General features: G+C 37.5%; 1 protein-coding gene across 1 annotated transcript in view; it reads right to left on the bottom strand.

Moving 5' to 3' along the window:
• Positions 1-2,367, bottom strand: part of LOC135211034 (elongator complex protein 3) — a 146,227-nt gene extending 143,860 nt beyond the window's left edge. Inside the window, exon 1 of the mRNA XM_064244069.1 lies at positions 2,185-2,367. The gene's annotated coding sequence lies outside the window, so the exon portion shown is untranslated. The remainder of the gene's footprint in view (positions 1-2,184) is intronic.
• Positions 2,368-19,005: the final 16,638 nt, after the last annotated feature.

Raw genomic sequence — 19,005 nt, forward strand, 5'->3', positions numbered from 1 at the left:
ACGTACACGTGATCAGGCGACGTTCCGACCTTCTTACTTCTCACTGGAAACGCAATAACGAGAGAAGAGGGGACGTGAAGCAGTTACCTCTTCTATAAAGCTTCTATTTAGAGGGCGCGAGTCCTTCCGAGCTCCAACCCTGCACGGGAGGACGCCTCGGAGGACGAGAAGTCAATCCTTGAGATTCGTGCACGTGCACGATCTTTCCGCAGCCTGGGAAGCGTCAACAGGTCCTACCGAAGGACGCCAGATCGATGTGGGTTCCCCGTAACCCTCCTTCGGCTTTCGACATGCCCTCTCCCTGGTCCTGGGAGTCCGACAGAGGTCCAGGCCTAGAGGCGTTATGGGGCGGATCTGACGTTCCCTCCTGACGAGAGAGAGGACGTGAAGCGTCCTCTTCTCTAAAGCTTCTTAGAGGGCGCGAGTCTTCCGAGAGCTCCACCCTTGCGCGGGGAGGACGCCTCGGAGACGAGAAGCAATCCTTCAGGATTCTTGCACGTGCACGCACTTTGGCAGTCTGGGGGATTTTCATCAGAAACTGCCGAAGGCACGCCAGATCGGTGGGGGGTTCCTCGTAACCCTCCTTCGGCTTTCGACATGCTCTCGTCTGGGTCCTGGGAGTCAAGCAGAGGTCCTGGCCTAGAGACGAAAATAAGCCGATCTGACGCACCCTCCACTACACAAGGGGCTGTCACTGCACTTAGCCACTTCACTATTGCTCTCTAAAGCAAGCACTTTCGATTCTAAGTTACGAATCGAAAGAGTATAAGAGAAAGGGCAATAACCTCTACAGACACTGTTTTATTTTAGGGCCCGAAGGCAACATTACAGGGTTAGGAGTAACAATAACAGCAAGTAGCACTCTTCACAACAATGAAGGAGAGCGATCACCTCTCGCAGACATATTCATAACCCGTAGGCCATACTATAGGGTTAGGCAAAATAAAGTCTACAGGAAGTTAGCAGGTTCATTACCCTGACTGTTTACTGATTAATTGCGTACATACGAATCATACTTTTTCCCTTACGGAATTAAACATGTTTACTGATTAATTGCGTACATACGAATCATACTCTTTCCTTACGGAATTAGACAAAGTCTCACACTCCTTACATGACAAATCTCAAGAAAGAAGCAAGACCCATACCCCTCGTGCATACCAAGTGCGGATCTACCAAAGCTTTCGGTAGCCACACCCTATCTTTGCAGACAACACCCTCTGAAACTAGCCTAACTAGATTCAAATATCTTATGCAAAAATGAATCAAATTCAAATCAATTTAAGATAGCGTATGCCTAGCCACAAATCCAAGTAAATAAATTAAAAGACAATTAGGATACTTAGCGGCAATGAAGTTTCCAAAATCCTAAGCTGGAGGTACTGAAAACAGGTGTTTTCAGCACCGGCGACAGAAAAATTATGAATAGAAAATGGGAATGGTTCCTGATACTCGCCTCCCAGCGGCGGGAATGGGTACTAACCCCCTGGCCGACCACTGCGTGTGTAGGAAGTTTTTAAAATTCTGTCGGACTTCAGAAAATACAGCTATATATATATCTGACAGGTAAGTTTCATGAACAAACTCTTCTTTACACAAAATCTTGGTAGTAGTATTTCACCTTAACAGATGGGGGAAGGAAGGATGTCTGGCCTCCTGATATCTTATGAAATCTGTTAAATAATGAAGATTTACATACAACCTACATGACAATCTAGGATTAATGCACATAACTTGTGTAGTAAAGCAATTACTACATATGAAGTATCAGTAGCCTAACCTAATTAGCAATTATTAAGTATCAAGCAATTCAAAATATACATTTCCTTATTCAACTTCACAAACTTATCTGCAAAATGAATTGCTTCTAAAATACACGCAATACAGTACCGTACAGTATGGCCTAATGCAAAGATGGCTGACTGCTTTTCTACATACTTATGTTTACAATATGTAGAATATGTAAATAGTAGACAATAATCAACCAGAAATAAAAAAAAACTATAAACATCTTCCATTGCATTAAAAAAAAAAAGTGGTTAAAGAAGCAACATTTATCTCAAGAAACGTGGAGCTAGATTTAAAAGTTCGTCTTAATGAGGCTGACTAAACTTGTACCAGAAAGTCAGTAACCACACAAGAAATTAATGGATTTTTGTTGACTAGACAAAAACAAAACCTTACCAATACATGTAGTGTTGCTACGTTCAGAATACTGACAGCTTCCTCTACGCTGGTAGAGGAATGGCCGGAAAGTGCATCGTGCAAATTGCGGATGAAGTAATCACGGTAATCCTCAGGAAGAGCCATGAATGTGCCTCCCATGACAATGAACTCCACTTTGTCTACGTCGTGGCCTAACTGTCGAAGCTGAAAGAATAAGGAAATTAAATAAGATAATATGATAAATAAACCACCCTAATCACAAATGCGTTAGGTTCCGGACATCAGTTTTTAAGTTGAGCTGTTTGAAAGTTGGTTACTGTACTCTTCATGCCTATTCAAGTACATTATGATATATGATATAAAGTTAATCCAGTAATGGCAATTTTTTCATCTTAAAACACAACTTGCTGTACATGCACTAAGGTATTTTATGGAATAAGTGCGCAGAAAATCTGAACTTACAGGTAGCAAAGGGGAGCGCTCTGAACACAGTTTTAATTTGCAATCATGTTTGTTTGTATCTCTGAATGTTTGTAAGTTTGAATGTTTTTGTGATCACAAACGATGTCATCAATTTTTCCATCAGGTTTGCTCTTAGAAAAAATTAGACAGGCATCGAGTCTTTTACACTTTTCATTTACCTTACATAATTTCTGCCTGATTTACCTTCATGGGCACCAAAAATGACGGACTTCTAACTAGCTTTCACACTTTCCTGTCATCATATCTAGCTAACTCTAGTGCTTCTGATGTTGACAGGATAATTATGTATACTGAAAACTGACCAAGAAAACCTTGAAATGCTTCATAAAACCAAAACAATTGAATACAGACGGTCACTTACCTGTTTCAACTCTATGTCTGGTTTGAAGGTACGGATTATAGCGAGCTCTAATGGCTCTCAATGGAGGTCGGTTCATAGCCAGTGTAACTCTGCGTGGAATACTCAAAATCTGAGTCAGGTCCGCCCCTGGGCAATAGTACGCAAATATTCCCAGTCATTACTAATGTGTGGGCAACGGTGTGGCTTGCACATGACTGCTACCACTGCAATCTGTAAAAAAACAAAGCTTATACCTAAGTCATATCAAAACTTAGATGTGTGAAACCTGGTGAATTTACAATTATTTCTCAACTAAACATCATAACACTTTACAGTTAAAAAACATTAAAATTACACCATTTTTGGGATTTTATGTAAAAATGTCTATTCAATAGAAAAATTAAATTTCTCATGGAAAACAGCAGTTGAATTTGTTCAGAGAAACCCCTCGAATTAAGTGAATTTATCTGTGTAGTCAACACTTGAAGAAAAAAGTGGCTACAAACCAGTGAACAAGATATGGTATCAAGACGCCGTAAAAAGACCAAGATCTCAAGACTGAAAGGAACCTGGACATGAGATGAGATGGAATTATGAACATCGTAGAAACAGTATAAATACATAAAGTAACAGGAAAAAGAACTGTAAAAAGACCACAAAAATCATGGAGAAAGTGAACAGATGAATACCTTGATTTGATGAAAGTTCAAACCAAAAGAGCACAGAACAGACGAAAGCAGATGAACCTCATTTCATACGTCTATCCCCAAAAAGAGAGAACCTAATACAAAAATATTTGATGATGATGATGATGATAATGATCATTATGAAGAGCCTTTTCCACATCGATCCTTGCCTTTGACACAGGAAGCCACATTCAACAGGAGATTGATGAATGCGTGGTCTTTGATGTCAAAACATCCTTGTCAGATAAAGGCTCTAAGTGTTATAATGCCTTCTCCTATTATGTATATAGTAGCTAGTACATGAATCTATTGAGCTTCTTGACAAAGCAACTAAAATGAATAAAAAAAGGGGGGAGAAGAGGGAATTCCATCAAAATGGCTAACACCTTGTCTGAATACGTAATAGAACAGTAAAAACTTCTTCAGAATATATCTTCTTTGCTATGACAAATAATGCAGTATAAACGTACCCCCAAAACCTAAACATAAACTTATTCAAATATACAATGTATGTATTGGTACATATACACATACATGTCACTGAAATAATACTCTCAAAGATTTATTTCTGAGAAATGAGAATTCAAAAGACCAAAAAAAAAAAAGGAGTACTGCCACATACTGAGCTTCATATCAAAACAAATCAGATTCCATTTACTTACCCCAGATGCAGTCCGGACAGGTTTAGCCTTCAGTTTTGGTAAGAGGACCTTTTTTTATGTTGCTGTTGGCACTGCAGCAATAATGTCCACTAAACGGGGGGAAGTGGGGAAGACTGAAGACCATACTTTGATGAGAGTTCGGGGTCTTCAGCTTGTTGAGATTGATGTCTCGACCATCTTTCTGCGCTTTTATCAATTCTTGAACAATCTCTCCAACTGTGAGCATTTGTAGCTCCTCCTTGGAGAGAACAGGACCTGTAATATATTTTTTTTAAAATGATCAGGGTTTTTCCAGACAAGAAAGTTAAAAAACACCTTTTTAGAAGATAACGAGGTTGAAAGTTTAAACTTTCAAAGTGCAACAAATCAACCAAAAATACTGAACTGCAAAATAAACTTCTTAATTTAGGTTAGGTCAAGTTAAATCCATCTTACTTTTTCCCCACCCAAAATCACTACTTTCCCACTGCAGTCACCCAAATTTTAGAATATAACGGATTGGGTCCTCCTTCCTTGAAAAGTACTCATTTGCTAATGAAATGAATGGCCAGAAATGTACGTACAATTAATTGTATCAATCAAAGAAAAAATGCAATATAATACTTGTAAGTAAACAGTTTTTTCCATATATTTTCCCTTAATTAGTGATATCATTACCAACAACAGAATGGACACCATCTGATGCTAATTCTAAAAATTCTGTAACTTTTCCGCTATATTTGTTTACCCGCCCTTAGGGATTAATGAAAAACATGAACAAATGACTAAATTTCTCAAATATTCTTGGTAATTTTCTCATCTGTGCTGCACTATATACACACACTTTTCTATACTATTTAACTAAAAAATCTAAATTAAAAGAATGTACATAACATCCCCTCACCTTACAGCAATTCGATCTTACGGCACTTTTTCAGTTCTGTTAACAGCATTTTACAGCATCGAAACTTAGTGTTGCATCAAGTTCTGCTGCCATTTGCACTGTTACCAGTATTAACGACAAGTTTTATCGGTGCAGTCACTTGATGCAACACCACATTACGGCATCATAAGCACCATTAAAAGCCAATAGTAATGACAAAAAACTGGCTTATGGCAGAAATTAACTTATGGCGCGATACTGAACAGATCCCCCACCCTGGTGTCAAGGACACCAACTGTAACTAATCACAGAGCCTATTTTGGACATCAAACAGGTAATTACTGAACCTAGAGGGGCACAGTAGTTAGTAAATATCAAGTTTTAACCTAAGATACTTAGCTGGGTTCTAACCTACCTATCCCAGGGTGTCATGTTTCTACCTGGTTTATGAGGGAGGGGGAGAGGGGCTTCGAACCCCTCACTGGACCACCATAACATTATACATATAGTACACTGTACATATTAAAACCTCTCACTGGACCCCACCATAACATTATATAGTACACTGTACATATTAAAACAAGCAAACTTCTTGGTATTGTACAATACTAACATCAACTACTGAGGCACTATTAACAGCAACTTAGTATTGTGCAATATTTAAAGGCAAATATTAAGCAGTCTTAATGCCAACTAGGATAAACAACCGCAGTACGATCCATCGTCATCACGCTGGCCACTGCCTTATTCACTCGATATTTAATTGGTGAAACAAGAATACAATTACAACTTTAAGGCATACCATTCAAAAGATTGAAGTTTCGTCAACATAATGTGATATATGAAGCCCCATAACGAACTAAAATAAGCATGTGAGCTCTTCGAAAATATATTTTTTCAAGGCAGTTTTGGAAATCCAATATGGCGGCAATCGTGTGTCTGGCCGGTCTAAGATAACCACGACAATCCACCATCCTTTCCCAGCCTTCCCAGCACTCATTTGAAAAATGTTAGCGTATATATGCAACGTTTATTGATCTTACTCAAGATTCCAGTTGTAATCATGTTTTTGTGTACGTCTTATACCCAGTTTGGAGGGTAAACACATACCAATTGACAACATTGATAAACAATTGAAGAGCGCAAAACGCGGCAAAGAATGCCGTAGTCCCTTGAATAAGTACTGGTTAGAGGTCGGGTTTACGATTGTTGTGGTGAAAGTGACCCCAGCGTCTATGGGTACAAGTGGTGTGCTGGATTTAGCACAGAAAATGGGAAACATCGAGATGGCGTCAATCTTCTAAACTTTTTTAATTGTAAGTAAAAATTTTCGAAAGCATTTTGGGGTAGTGTGCACTGCTTGGCCATACTTTTTCATTATACCTCTGTTTTAAATCTTAAAATATGACCTTAATTTCTAACTTTGGAGAAAATACTTACTTCGACAAAGGAGAGTTAGAGGTCTTGAGCTCCTGCTAGTCACCACCAACTACTCATGACTGATGACCATCTCCGTGTCAGGACGTGTTAAAGTCACTTTTTTCAGAGGTGGCCAAAACCGCGGTAGTCGGTGAGTTGGCCCAGTCCACTTAGTTGTTTACCTATTGTACAATAGTAACATCAACTACTGAGCACTATTGACCAGCAACTTAGGGTAAACAACCACGTGGAATGGCCAAATCACCGACTACCACAGTTAGGCCACCCTCCAACAAAAAAGTACTTTTAACACTTCCTGGCACCAGAGATGGTCATCAGTCACGAGGCGTTAGTGGTGAGAGAAGGGGCTCAAGACTCTACTCTCCTTTCGAAGAAAGTATTTTCTCCAAAGTTAGAAATTAAGGCCATATTTTAAGATTTAAACAGATGGTAATGAAAACGGGTGTCCAACCGCAGTGCCCACAACCACAAAACGCTTTCAAAATTTTTACTTACAATTAAAAAAGTTTAGAAGATTGACGCCATCCTCGATGTTTGCAGAATCGCTTGTGTCAACAAACTTCCCATTTCCTGTGCTAAATCCGCACACCACTTGTACTCATAAGACGCTTGAGGCACTTTCATCACAATAATTGTAACCTCCCTGACCTCTTACCAGCACTTATTCAAGGGGACTACGGCATTTTTTGCGGCGTTTTGAGCTCTTCAATTGTTTATCAGTGTTGTCAATTGTATGTGTTTACCCTCCAAACTAGGTATACCTAAGACTTACACAAAACCGGGGAAATAAGTGAAATGAGCGTATCTATTTGTAGTATATATTACCATATTACCCAATTTTATCATTACTGTATTACTATGACAACTAGAATTCATGGAACAGTTTGTAAATGCAACATCGGCGTATGTGTGACGCTCCACTAGATTGGCAACAATGAGTCATTTTTCCTCACGTCGTCTGCTCATAAATAGGCTATACATCAGGAATATTTGTAATTTTTTTGGGGGTTAATTTGGTTGCAAAAAAGGGGTAATAGACATGAATTAAACATTTTGAAGTACAGTTAAACTAAATAATGAGTAAAGTAAACAATTAAAGGGAATAAAAGCTTTGGCACCTCATAAAATGTAGTCGTCTGCTGCTCGTACTGTGTTTGCGGAGTGAGTGCTTAGGAACCAGGAACAGCAACGTGGTTCAAGTGCAATGTGGAGTGAATTAAGACCAAAAAAATGTGTATAATTACAATCAAAATAAGCACTGTGGAGTTTCAGTTGTGATGGCAGTAAGGATAAAACCACCGATTACAAGGTAAAAATGAATTCAATTAAACAAAACAATGACCCTGGGTAATAAAAAATTTCATACTTTCACTAATATAGGCAACAAACAAAATGTTGTTTTATTGTGCTGATTACAACTCCAATCTTGAAGTAAGATCAATAACGTTACATATAAACGCTAACATTTTTCAATTGAGTGCTGGGGAAGGCTGGGAAAGATGGTGGATTGTCCGTGGTTAGACCAGCCAGCCACACGATTGCTGCTATATTGGATTTCAAAACTGCCTTGAAAACATATTTTACAAAGACAAAACACCACTATAGACCCGGGGACGATCAATTTTCGCGGGAAAAAATATCTGAGAATAACGTTTTTGGCCCTTTTTTGTAATTGACCCAATAAAAATAAAGCCTGAAAAACATCAGACGGTAAAGGGGGGACCCATTGGGAAACCAGGTTTTTTTTGGGTTTTTGGGTGGGGGGAAGCGGCGTAATGGACTTTCACGGCGCACCGTAACTCTCAATTCGGCCCGGTTTTGAGACCCACCCAACCTTTGACCCTTAATGCAAAGTTTGACCCGTTACTCTGCATTCAAGGTTGACGTAGGCTAGGCTAGCCTAGGACCACTTACATTGCAAAACTTTAGAACGACTAGCCTACATGTAAAACTTCTAGACTAGGCTACCACTAATCGACATAGGCTCCGACCCCTTACTCTCAAGGTTGACGTAGGCTAGGCTAGCCTAGGACCCCTTACATTGCCGAACTTTTGAAAGACTAGCCTACAGGTGAAAACGTCTAGCCTAGGCTAACCCACTAACCAACATTAAATTAGAAGCTTAGACACCACAGTAAGGCCGCAGCGGAACGGCGCTTCGCGCCTTATCCGCATTTTTAAAGATTCTTGGCAGGCGAGACATGTTTCTGGCAAGAGGTAATGTTGCGCTGCGTGTTAACCACAGAGGTTACAGTAAGGCCGCAGCGGAAGTTTTGTATGGGGCTTTCATATATCAACATCAGTCTTTTGAATGGTATGCCTAAAGTTTTGTAATTGTATTCTTGTTTCACCAATTATGGGGAAAAACCAGCGACTACCAACCCTTATCACGGTGGACAGGTCTTATTCACCTCGATATTTCAATGGTGAACAAGAATACAATTACAACTCCAAGCATACCATTCAAAAGATTGAAGTTTCGTCAACATAATGTGATATATGAAAGCCCCATACGAACTAAAATAAGCATGTGACGCTCTTCGTAAAATATGTTTTCAAGGCAGTTTTGAAATCCAATATGGCGGCTAGCCGTGGGATGTACAGGTTCTGATCAGTGACGAAAATCATCTTTCCCAGCCTTCACAGCAATCATTCGAACAATGTTAGCGTATGTAATGGTAACGTTTATTGATCTTACCTCAAGATTGCAGTTGTAATCAGCACAATAAAACAACATTTTGTTGCCTATATTACTGAAAGTATGAAACTTTTTATTCCCGGGGTCATGGTTTGAACAAATAAATTTCATTCTTAACCTTGTAATCGGCGGTGGTTTTTATCCTTACTTGCCATCACCAACTGAAACTCCACAGTGCTTAATTGATTGTTATTATACAGATTCTGGTCTCAATTCACTCCACATTGCACTTTAAACAAGTTGCTGTTCCTGGTTCCTAAGCGCGCGCACCACCAAACACAGTTACAAACAGCAGACGACGAAACTGCAAAGTTTTATTCCCTAAATTGTTTACTTTACTCGTTATTTTAGTTCAAATTTACTTTATTTAAAAATTTTAATTTAATTCATGTATATTATCCCTTTTTTGCAACCAAATTACCCCCAAAAATTACAGATATTTCTAAAGTAGATACAATCAAATGTTTTCTAAACGTTTTCGTACATCTGGCTGCCGAACCATAGAGGAACGACTACGATAAGTGGATTATATACATATTTTCTTTTTTTTTGCTTTTGTTTTTGCTAGCACTTTTCATTGATTTCAGTCAATATTTAGTATTTTGAAGGTTTCTTTAATAGCCGTATGCCAGAATAATGTAACCTTTAATGTTTGCATGCTAAGAATGGCAAAATCATCATTGCCACATTAGTGGAGGCTTCACATATACGCCGATTCATTATTATCCCAAAACTGTTTCCTTTCCATGAATTCTAGTTTGTCATAGTAATGCAATAATGATAAAATTGCTTTATATTTTATATATATATATACTTCCAATACATAGCCTAATTTCACCAATTTCAACGTTTTGTGTGTAGTCTTATACCAAGTTTGAAGGGTCAACACATACCGAATGGCAACAGAGAGAGAGAGAGAGAGAGAGAGAGAGAGAGAGAAGAGAGAGAGAGAGAGAGAGGCGAAGGAACGAAGAAGGAAAGGGGTGGCGGGTGGAGGAGAGGGTAGGTGGAGCTTTATACGTGTGTTCGTATCCATTTCTGCATATGGAGTTTTTTTTGTCTCTTGGTACAGAAGGACAAGTGTCGTTAGTTCTTTACGATTAGTGATTCACGATACCCTTATAAATTACGGCACTGGGTGTAAATGCACTATAGCAAAATCTCGTTCTGATACGAGTGTTTTGTTACAGAAATAGGTATTGCCCAAACGTGCTTGCACTGTCCTCTGAAACCCATAGTAGGTATGCTGCTTAGTTGTCAATCCAAGTTTTTTGTAATCAAGTATTTTTACAAGCTAGCTATTGAACAAATTTTTATTTTTCTTAATCACAACATATGCCCCTCAATGCTAACTTTCCTCTTTTAAAACGACTTTCTGGTCATTGCAAATTTAGCCACATAATTTCTTATGGTGCGAAAACAGAGGCCCAGGGACCGAAAACGATTGCGTCACACTACGGCGATAACCTGGCAGTAAAACATCTTCATATACCAAAAAGTAAATAATAAAGATATATATGCGCATTACGATTATACCAATTTACACGAAGAGCTGATAATCTGCATGAATAACTGGCAAACTGTTCTGCAAGAAAGTTGAGTAAAGCAATTATTTACATAGGTATGAAGTCAAGATGTCGTGACATCATAATACAGGACTTAAAAGGAAGAACGTTCTAAATTCCAAAAAATAATTACTTACATTTGAGGCAAAATCGAGTTACTTTTTCATAATGAATATTTTCAAATTAATCACCATAAATATGTAAAATATTGATGTCTTACTATTTATTTAAAAAATTATCGAAGTGCACTCTTCGTCGTCGTCTTCTACAAAACAGTTTGTTTACTCGGTTACTTGTGAGGGAAGGTTTTCCGATTGTTTGTGATGAAAGTGCCCCAGCGTCTGTGGGTACAAGTGGTGTGCGGATTTATCACAGGAAATGGTTAGTTTTTATTGACACAAGCGACTCCGTAAACATCAGACGGCGTCATCTTCTAAATATTTCGAGTTGTAAAGTAAAAATGTTGAACACGTTTTTGGTGAGAGTTTGCACTACGTTTGACAACCGTTTTCACTACCCTCTGTTTAATCTTAAATTTTGGCGGTAAATTTTTTAGTTTCAGCCAAATTTTGGAAAAATGCAATAAAAATATATTTGTTGCATCAGAAATAGTGTGGTTTCAATGAATTTAACGTTTATTTTGACTGCAAACCAACCGATTTAGAGATTTACTATGTATACCCTAGTTCATCCCACCAATTATATGGGGGACACCCTTTGGGAACCGGGGTTTTGGGGTTTTGGGTGGGGGAAGGGGGGGGGAGGGTGTTGGGGCATTGAATGATATTTGCAATAAATGAATAATTAATGTTCCAGCACCCCTCCCCCATACCCCTAACTAGGCCTACCTGGGGGGAGGGGGGTGGGGTAGGGCCCCCCAGCAACCCCCCCTTCAAGCCACAGTAATTTTCAGGGCACCACAGAACCTAACAAACCCACCTAACCTAACCTAGGGCCCTGTACCCCTACTAGGCCTAGCGGGTGGGGGGGCTCCGCCCCCCTGCGACCCCCCCTTAAGGCCACAGTGATTTTCGTGGGCACTACCGAACCTAATACAACCAACCTAACCTTACCTAGGGCCCTGTACCCCTACCTAGGCCTAGCGGGGGTGGGGGCTCCGCCCACCCCCCTGCGACCCCCCCTTAAGGCCACAGTGATTTCGGGCACTACCGAAACCTAATACAACTACCTAACCTTACCTAGGCCCTGTACCCCCTACCTAGGCCTAGCGGGGGGGCTCCGCCCCCCTGCGACCCCCCCCCCCTTAAGGCCACTACCTACCTAAACAACCATCAAACCAAATCCAAAGTGATGGTACTGCTGTATACATCGTTATACTACCACCATTATAATATACTCTATAAATTAATGAAGCTTACCTTAAACTGTTGGTTGATAAAAATGTGCTGGTGCTTTGAGGGAAAACGTGAAGCCGTTGCAAGGTTCCCTGACATGCAACTTAAAGTAGGAAGTGGCCAGGTACCCGACGACCACATTGCACTGCAAACAATCGGTAGGAAATCGAAGGTCTGCCAAAATTAATGCCAGAAGGGCCAGCCACTACCTCCTGCCCTATAGGTACAGGAAGACAAAATGCCGTTTTTTTGCTTCATTATTCGAGTATTTCAGTCAAACAGGATAACCAGTGGACACTAGACCAGGTAACTGTATTACTCCGCTGAAATGCTAGTGAAACTTAGTTTTTCGACTCAAGTCATTCGTAATTGGTTCTGAAACCCATGACGTCATAAACGATGTCACACCTCTCAGCCAATAATGAGTAACTGGAACTGCTTTTTGTTTGCGTAGAAGTAAGTTAGAGGGCTCATTAAAAGTAAACATTACCGTAGAGGAAACACCTCTCCCGACTTAGGAAAAAATTCGAGGTACAAAACTTAATCTTTTTTTTTTCTCTGTAAGTAGGCATGCATTAGCAACAATAATGTTATTGGAAGAGTGTTTTGTTATCACGTGCTTTACTCGGGAAAAATATCAATATAATAGATTTCCCATAATGGTTGAAACTAAAATATTACCATTTTGGCCTTAATTTCTAACTTTGGAGAAAATACTCACTTCAAAAGGAGAGTAGAGGTCTTTAGCTCTGTTTCTCACCAACAACAAGTCGCGACTGATGCCCATCTCCGATGTCAGGACGCGTTATAAAGTACTTTTTTTGGGATTGTCCACGCTGATTGTACATGGTCCACTCTGTACCCTACGGCTTTTTACCCTATATACAGTGAATAAGGCCTGGCCAGCGTGATGGCGATAGATCGTTAGCGATTGTTTACCCTAATATTGTGCAATTGGCTACCTAGATTAAAAGCAAATACCTAGATAGTAGCTACCTATTACTAGCTAGGCTAGGTAGTACTAGTAGTAAGCACTCTTAATGGCAACTAGGTAGTAGGCTAGGTAGTATTGTGCAATATTAGGCTAACAGCAACTATTGAGCCGTCTTAACAAAAACTATTGTACAATATATTAACAGCAACTACCTAGGTATTGTGCAATATTTATAATAGCGTTGTGCAATACTAGGTACTAGGTATTAGCTAGGTAATCTACTAATAATTAAAACAATAAAAACTCATAAAATAGTTACCTTTCTTCCTAGTTTGTCCCATTGTTTTGGTTCCTCTGGAATCCAGGTGGTATTGTCACTCAGCTAGTAGTAGTAGTAGTATTTACTGATAAATTTCACACGTTACCTCTGCTTCGGCACTTCTAAGTTCATTCATCTTCGTTTTTAACTCTCTCTCTCTCTCTCATCTCTCTCTCTCTCTCTCTCTCTCTCTCTCTCTTCTCTCTCTCTATATATATATATATATATTATATATATATATATATATATATATATATATAGATATATATATATAGATATATATATATATATATATATATATATATATATATATATATATATATAGATATATATAATATATAAAGGTTTTTTTTTGCCACAAGAAAAAAAAGGAAAAAAATGAAAAAACGAGTTGGCCGAGTACTTTCGGTACCTATTCTTGGTACCCTTTACTGACGGCATACTGGTTTATTTTACAAAGCAATTCACCATAGGGGTCAAAGAGGGAAGGCTTAATATACAACTGACACTACCAAATTAGCATAAGGGTTCGATTTTCACTCTTAGCAGAGAGGAGGAGGAGTCTAGAGGCTATTTTGCACCACTTGAAGGATACCCGCCGTAAACAAGTGATTTCTTCTTCCAGGAAAAACTGTACATTTTTGGAAGGAAAACAACACGGAGCAGATACAATTTAATATCATGAATTTTTACACAAACTTTCCCAACAAAAAATTATTATTAATGAAAAGACAAAGAAAAGAAAATATATATATTATATCGAGCAAGAAAGAGGGGAGAGAAAATATCGAACCAGAGAGAGAGAGAGAGAGAGAGAGAGAGAAAGACAGAGAGAGAGAGAGAAAGAGAGAGAGAGAAAGACAGAGAGAGAGAGAGAGAGAGAGAGAAAAGACGAGAGAGAGAGAGAGAGAGAGAGAGAGAGAGAGAGAGAGAAGAGAGAGAGAGAGAGAATTAATAACTATATACATGTGGGACTAATTTATTAGTTGTTCATTTATTTTGAGGTCCTTCATAAACATCTTACAAAATATATGGGTCCAAATGGTACATTCCCAGACTAAGATTTAGGTTGTTTTTATTAGTGATTTGTATAATTGCCGATTCCAGTAAATTTTCTTGAAACATAATCATTAGATCTAGCAATTACCGAGGCATCACCCCAATTAATACAATGAGATTTTTCACTCAGATGGATAAACAGTGCATTTGAAGTCTGGGCTGTTCTAACTGAATACATATGCTGCTTAACCCGAACACATAAATTCTTACTAGACTGACCAACGTAAAACGATGGGCAATCCTTACAAGGATTTTGTAAATGATGTTGTTATTTGTTACGGGACTATTCTTAACTTAGCATATCTTTAATGGTATTGTTTAATAAGAGAACCTACATTACATTAAATGATTTTAAATATTGATTTTATGGTTTCAAATCCACAAAAATAAGGTAAGCTAAGTACAGTTTTTTTAGGGATTTCTTTTTCATTAATAGCAACATTATAAAACTTTTTATGAGCTTTTTGATAACATAAATCAATTAAATGAGGTGGTAGCAGAGATCGTTTCCTATCTTTTTTTATGTATTCTATTTCTTGGTCCAGGTATGTGGACTCGTGATACGCAAAGCGCGTAGGAACATAGAAGAAAAAATTGAAATTTTAATATTAAGATGGTGGCCAGAATAAAAATGTACATATGTTAAATTATTATTTTGTGGGTTTTTCTATAAATACTGAATTTGCATTGGAAAGATTCTCTATGTATTAATACATCTAGGAAAGGATGACATTGTTATTTTCAATTTCAACAGTGAATTTTATGGATGGCACTAAAATTATTCAATTTAGACAGTAAATCATTTACATCGATACCACTAGTAAGACTACTAAGATATCATCGACATATCGGTACCATTTTAAGGGGATAAGTGTGATATTCTGGGAGGTGGTTGTCTCTCAAAAAATTCCATATATAAAGTTTGAAAGGAGAGGTGATAAAGGGTTTACCCATGGCCACCATCTTAATATTAACAAAATTTTCAATTTTTTCTTCTATGTTCCTACGCGCTTTGCGTATCACGAGTCCACAATACCTGGACCAAGAATAGAATACATAAAAAAGATAGGAAACGATCTCTGCTACCCACCTCATTTAATGATTTTATATATCAAAAAGCTCATAAAAAGTTTTATAATGTTGCTAATTAATGAAAAAGAAATCCCTAAAAATGTACTTAGCTTACCTTATTTTTGTGGATTTTGAAACCATAAAATCAATAGTTTAAATCATTTAATGTTAATGTAGTGTTCTCTTATAACAATACGCCATTAAGATATGCTAATTAAGAATAGTCCCGTAACAAATAACAACATCATTTACAAAATTCCTTTGTAGGATTGCCCCGATCGTTTTAACGTTGGTCCAGTCTAGTAAGAATTTCTGTGTTCGGGTTAAGCAGCATATGTATTCAGTTAGAACAGCCCAGACTTCAAATGCACTGTTTATCCATCTGAGTGAAAATCTCATTGTATTAATTGGGGTGATGCCTCGGTAATTGCTAGATCTAATGATTATGTTTCAGAAATTTACTGGAATCGGCAATTATACAAATCACTAATAAAAACAACCTAAATCTTAGTCTGGGGAATGTACCATTTGGACCCATAATATTTTTTTGTAAGATGTTTATGAAGGACCTCAAAATAAATGAACAACTAATAAATTAGTCCCACATGTATATAGTTAGTTAATTTCTCATCTCTCTCTCTCTCTCTCTCTCTCTCTCTCTCTCATCTCTCATCTCGTCTCTCTCTCTCTCTCTTTCTCTCTCTCTCTCACTCACTCTCTCTCTCTGTCTTTCTCTCTCTCTCTTTTCTCTCTCTCTCTCTGTCTTTCTCTCTCTCATCTCCTCTCTCTCTCTCTCTGGTTCGATATTTTTCTCTCCCTCTTTCTCTTGCTCGTATATATATATATTTATATTTTCTTTCGTCTTTTTCATTAATAATAATTTTTTGTTGGGAAAGTTTGTGTAAAAATTCATGATATTAAATTGTATATGCTCCGTGTTGTTTTCAAATGTACTGTTTTTCTGGAAGAATCACTTGTTTACCGCCCGTATCCTTCAAGGTGTGGCTAGCCTATGACTCCTCCTCCTCTCTGTAGAGTGAAAATCGCCCTTATGGCTAATTTTGGTAGTGGTCAGTTTGTATATTAAGCCTTCTTTTGCTATGGTGTTCTTTGTAAAACCAGTATGCCTCAGTAAAGGTCCGAATAGGACCGAAAGTACTCGGCCAACTCGTTTTTTCATTTTTTTCCTTCGTGGCAAAAAAACCTTTATTTATACATAGCATCACGTTTTTATATACTTCGTGATCAAGTTATTCATATATATATATATATATATATATATATATATATATATATATATTATATATATATATATATATATATATATATATATATATATATATATATATATATATATATATATATATATATATATATATATATATATATATATATATATATATAGATATATATATATATAATTATATATATATATATATATATATATATATATCTATATATATATATATATATATATATATATATATCTATATATCTATATATATATATATATATATATATATTATATATATGATAACTTGATCACGAAGTATATAAAACGTGATGCTATGTAAATAAATAAAGTTTTTTTCTTTTGCCACGAGGAAAAAACGAAAAAGCGAGATAGGCAAGTACTTTCGGTCCTGTTCGGACCCTTTACTGAGGCAAACTGATTTTACAGAGAACAACATAGTCAAAAGAAAGCTTAATATACAAACTGACACTACAAGATTAGCAAGCAATAAGGGCGATTTTCACTCTACAGAAAGGAGGAGCCGCCTGAGGGTAGCCACACCTTGAAGGATATCACGCAGTAAACAAGTGATTCTCCCAGAAAACAGTACATTTTGAAAAACACGGGAGCATATACAATTTAATATCATGAATCTTTACACAATTTTCCCCCCAACAATTATTATTAATGAAAAGACGAAAGAAAATATATATATATATATATATATATATATATATATATATATATATATATATATCGAGCAAGAGAAAGAGGGAGAGAAATATCGAACCAGAGAGAGAGAGAGAGAGAGAGAGAGAGAGACCTTACCTTACAGACCTTACAGTTCGTTCGGGTTGCCCCAGGTCCCTCAGTGTGAGGCACCTCTAATGTCTACCAGAGAGTTGCTAGTACATCTTCCGGTATATTTTGCATCTTCCAATCTTGGATGGTCTGGGATGCGAGTTTTAGATATTTGTCGAGCTTATTCTTAAACACATCTACGCTCACTCCTGATATATTCCTCAGATGAGCTGGCAACGCATTGAATAGACGCTGCATTATCGATGCTGGTGCGTAGTGGATTAATGACCTGTGTGCTTTCCTTATTTTTTTCCTGGTATTGTTTTGGGCACTATTAATCTACCTCTGCTTGCTCTTTCTGATATTTTTAGTTCCATGATATTTTCTGTTATTCCTTCTATCTGTTTCCATGCCTGAATTATCATGTAGCGTTCTCTTCTCCTTTCTAGACTATATATTTTTAATGATTGTAGTCTTTCCCGGAGTAGTCAAGGTCCTTAACTTCTTCTATTCTAGCTGTAAAGGACCTTTGTACACTCTCTATTTGTGCAATATCCTTTTGTATAGTGTTGGTACCATATCATATTGCAATATTCAGTGGGACTACTACGAACATATGTTTTATAAAGCATAATCATGTGTTCAGCTTTTCTTGTTTTGAAGTGCCCGTAACAACATTCCCATTTTTGCTTTACATTTTGCCAAAGAATTGCTATTTGATCATTGCATAACATGTTCCTATTCAGCATCACACCAAGGTCTTTAACTGCTTCCTTATTCGTGATTGTCTCATTATTAGGTCCCCTATATGCATATAGCTTTCCTTCTCTGTCTCCATAATTTATTGAGTTCAAATTTTATCAGAGTTAAATACCATCCTATTTTCCTCTGCCCAATCATATACTTTGTTAAGGGTCTCTTTGTAGAGCGTTCCTATCTTCATCACAAGTAATTTCTCTACTTATTCTTGTGTCATCAGCGAAACTACTCACTACCGAATCCTTAACATTACTGTCTATGTCTTCAATCATAATAACAAACAAGTATTGCAGCTAACACCGTACCTTGTGGCACACCGGATATTACCTTGGTTTCATCCGATTTCTCATCGTTTGCATAACTATCCTGTTTTCTGTTGTGTAAAAATTCTTTTAACCATCTTCCTATTTTATCTACGATATTGTGTTTTCTAATTTTCTTTGCTAATATATTATGGTCTACTTTGTCAAAAGCTTTTGCAAAGTCTAGATAAACCACATCTGTTTCATTTCCGCTTTTCATATTTTTGAATATGTTCTCACGTGGACTAACAGTTGGGTTTGTGTACTTT

The sequence above is a fragment of the Macrobrachium nipponense genome, chromosome 4 (genome assembly GCF_015104395.2).
Source record: "Macrobrachium nipponense isolate FS-2020 chromosome 4, ASM1510439v2, whole genome shotgun sequence".
In the NCBI taxonomy this organism is placed as follows: Eukaryota; Metazoa; Arthropoda; class Malacostraca; order Decapoda; family Palaemonidae; genus Macrobrachium; species Macrobrachium nipponense.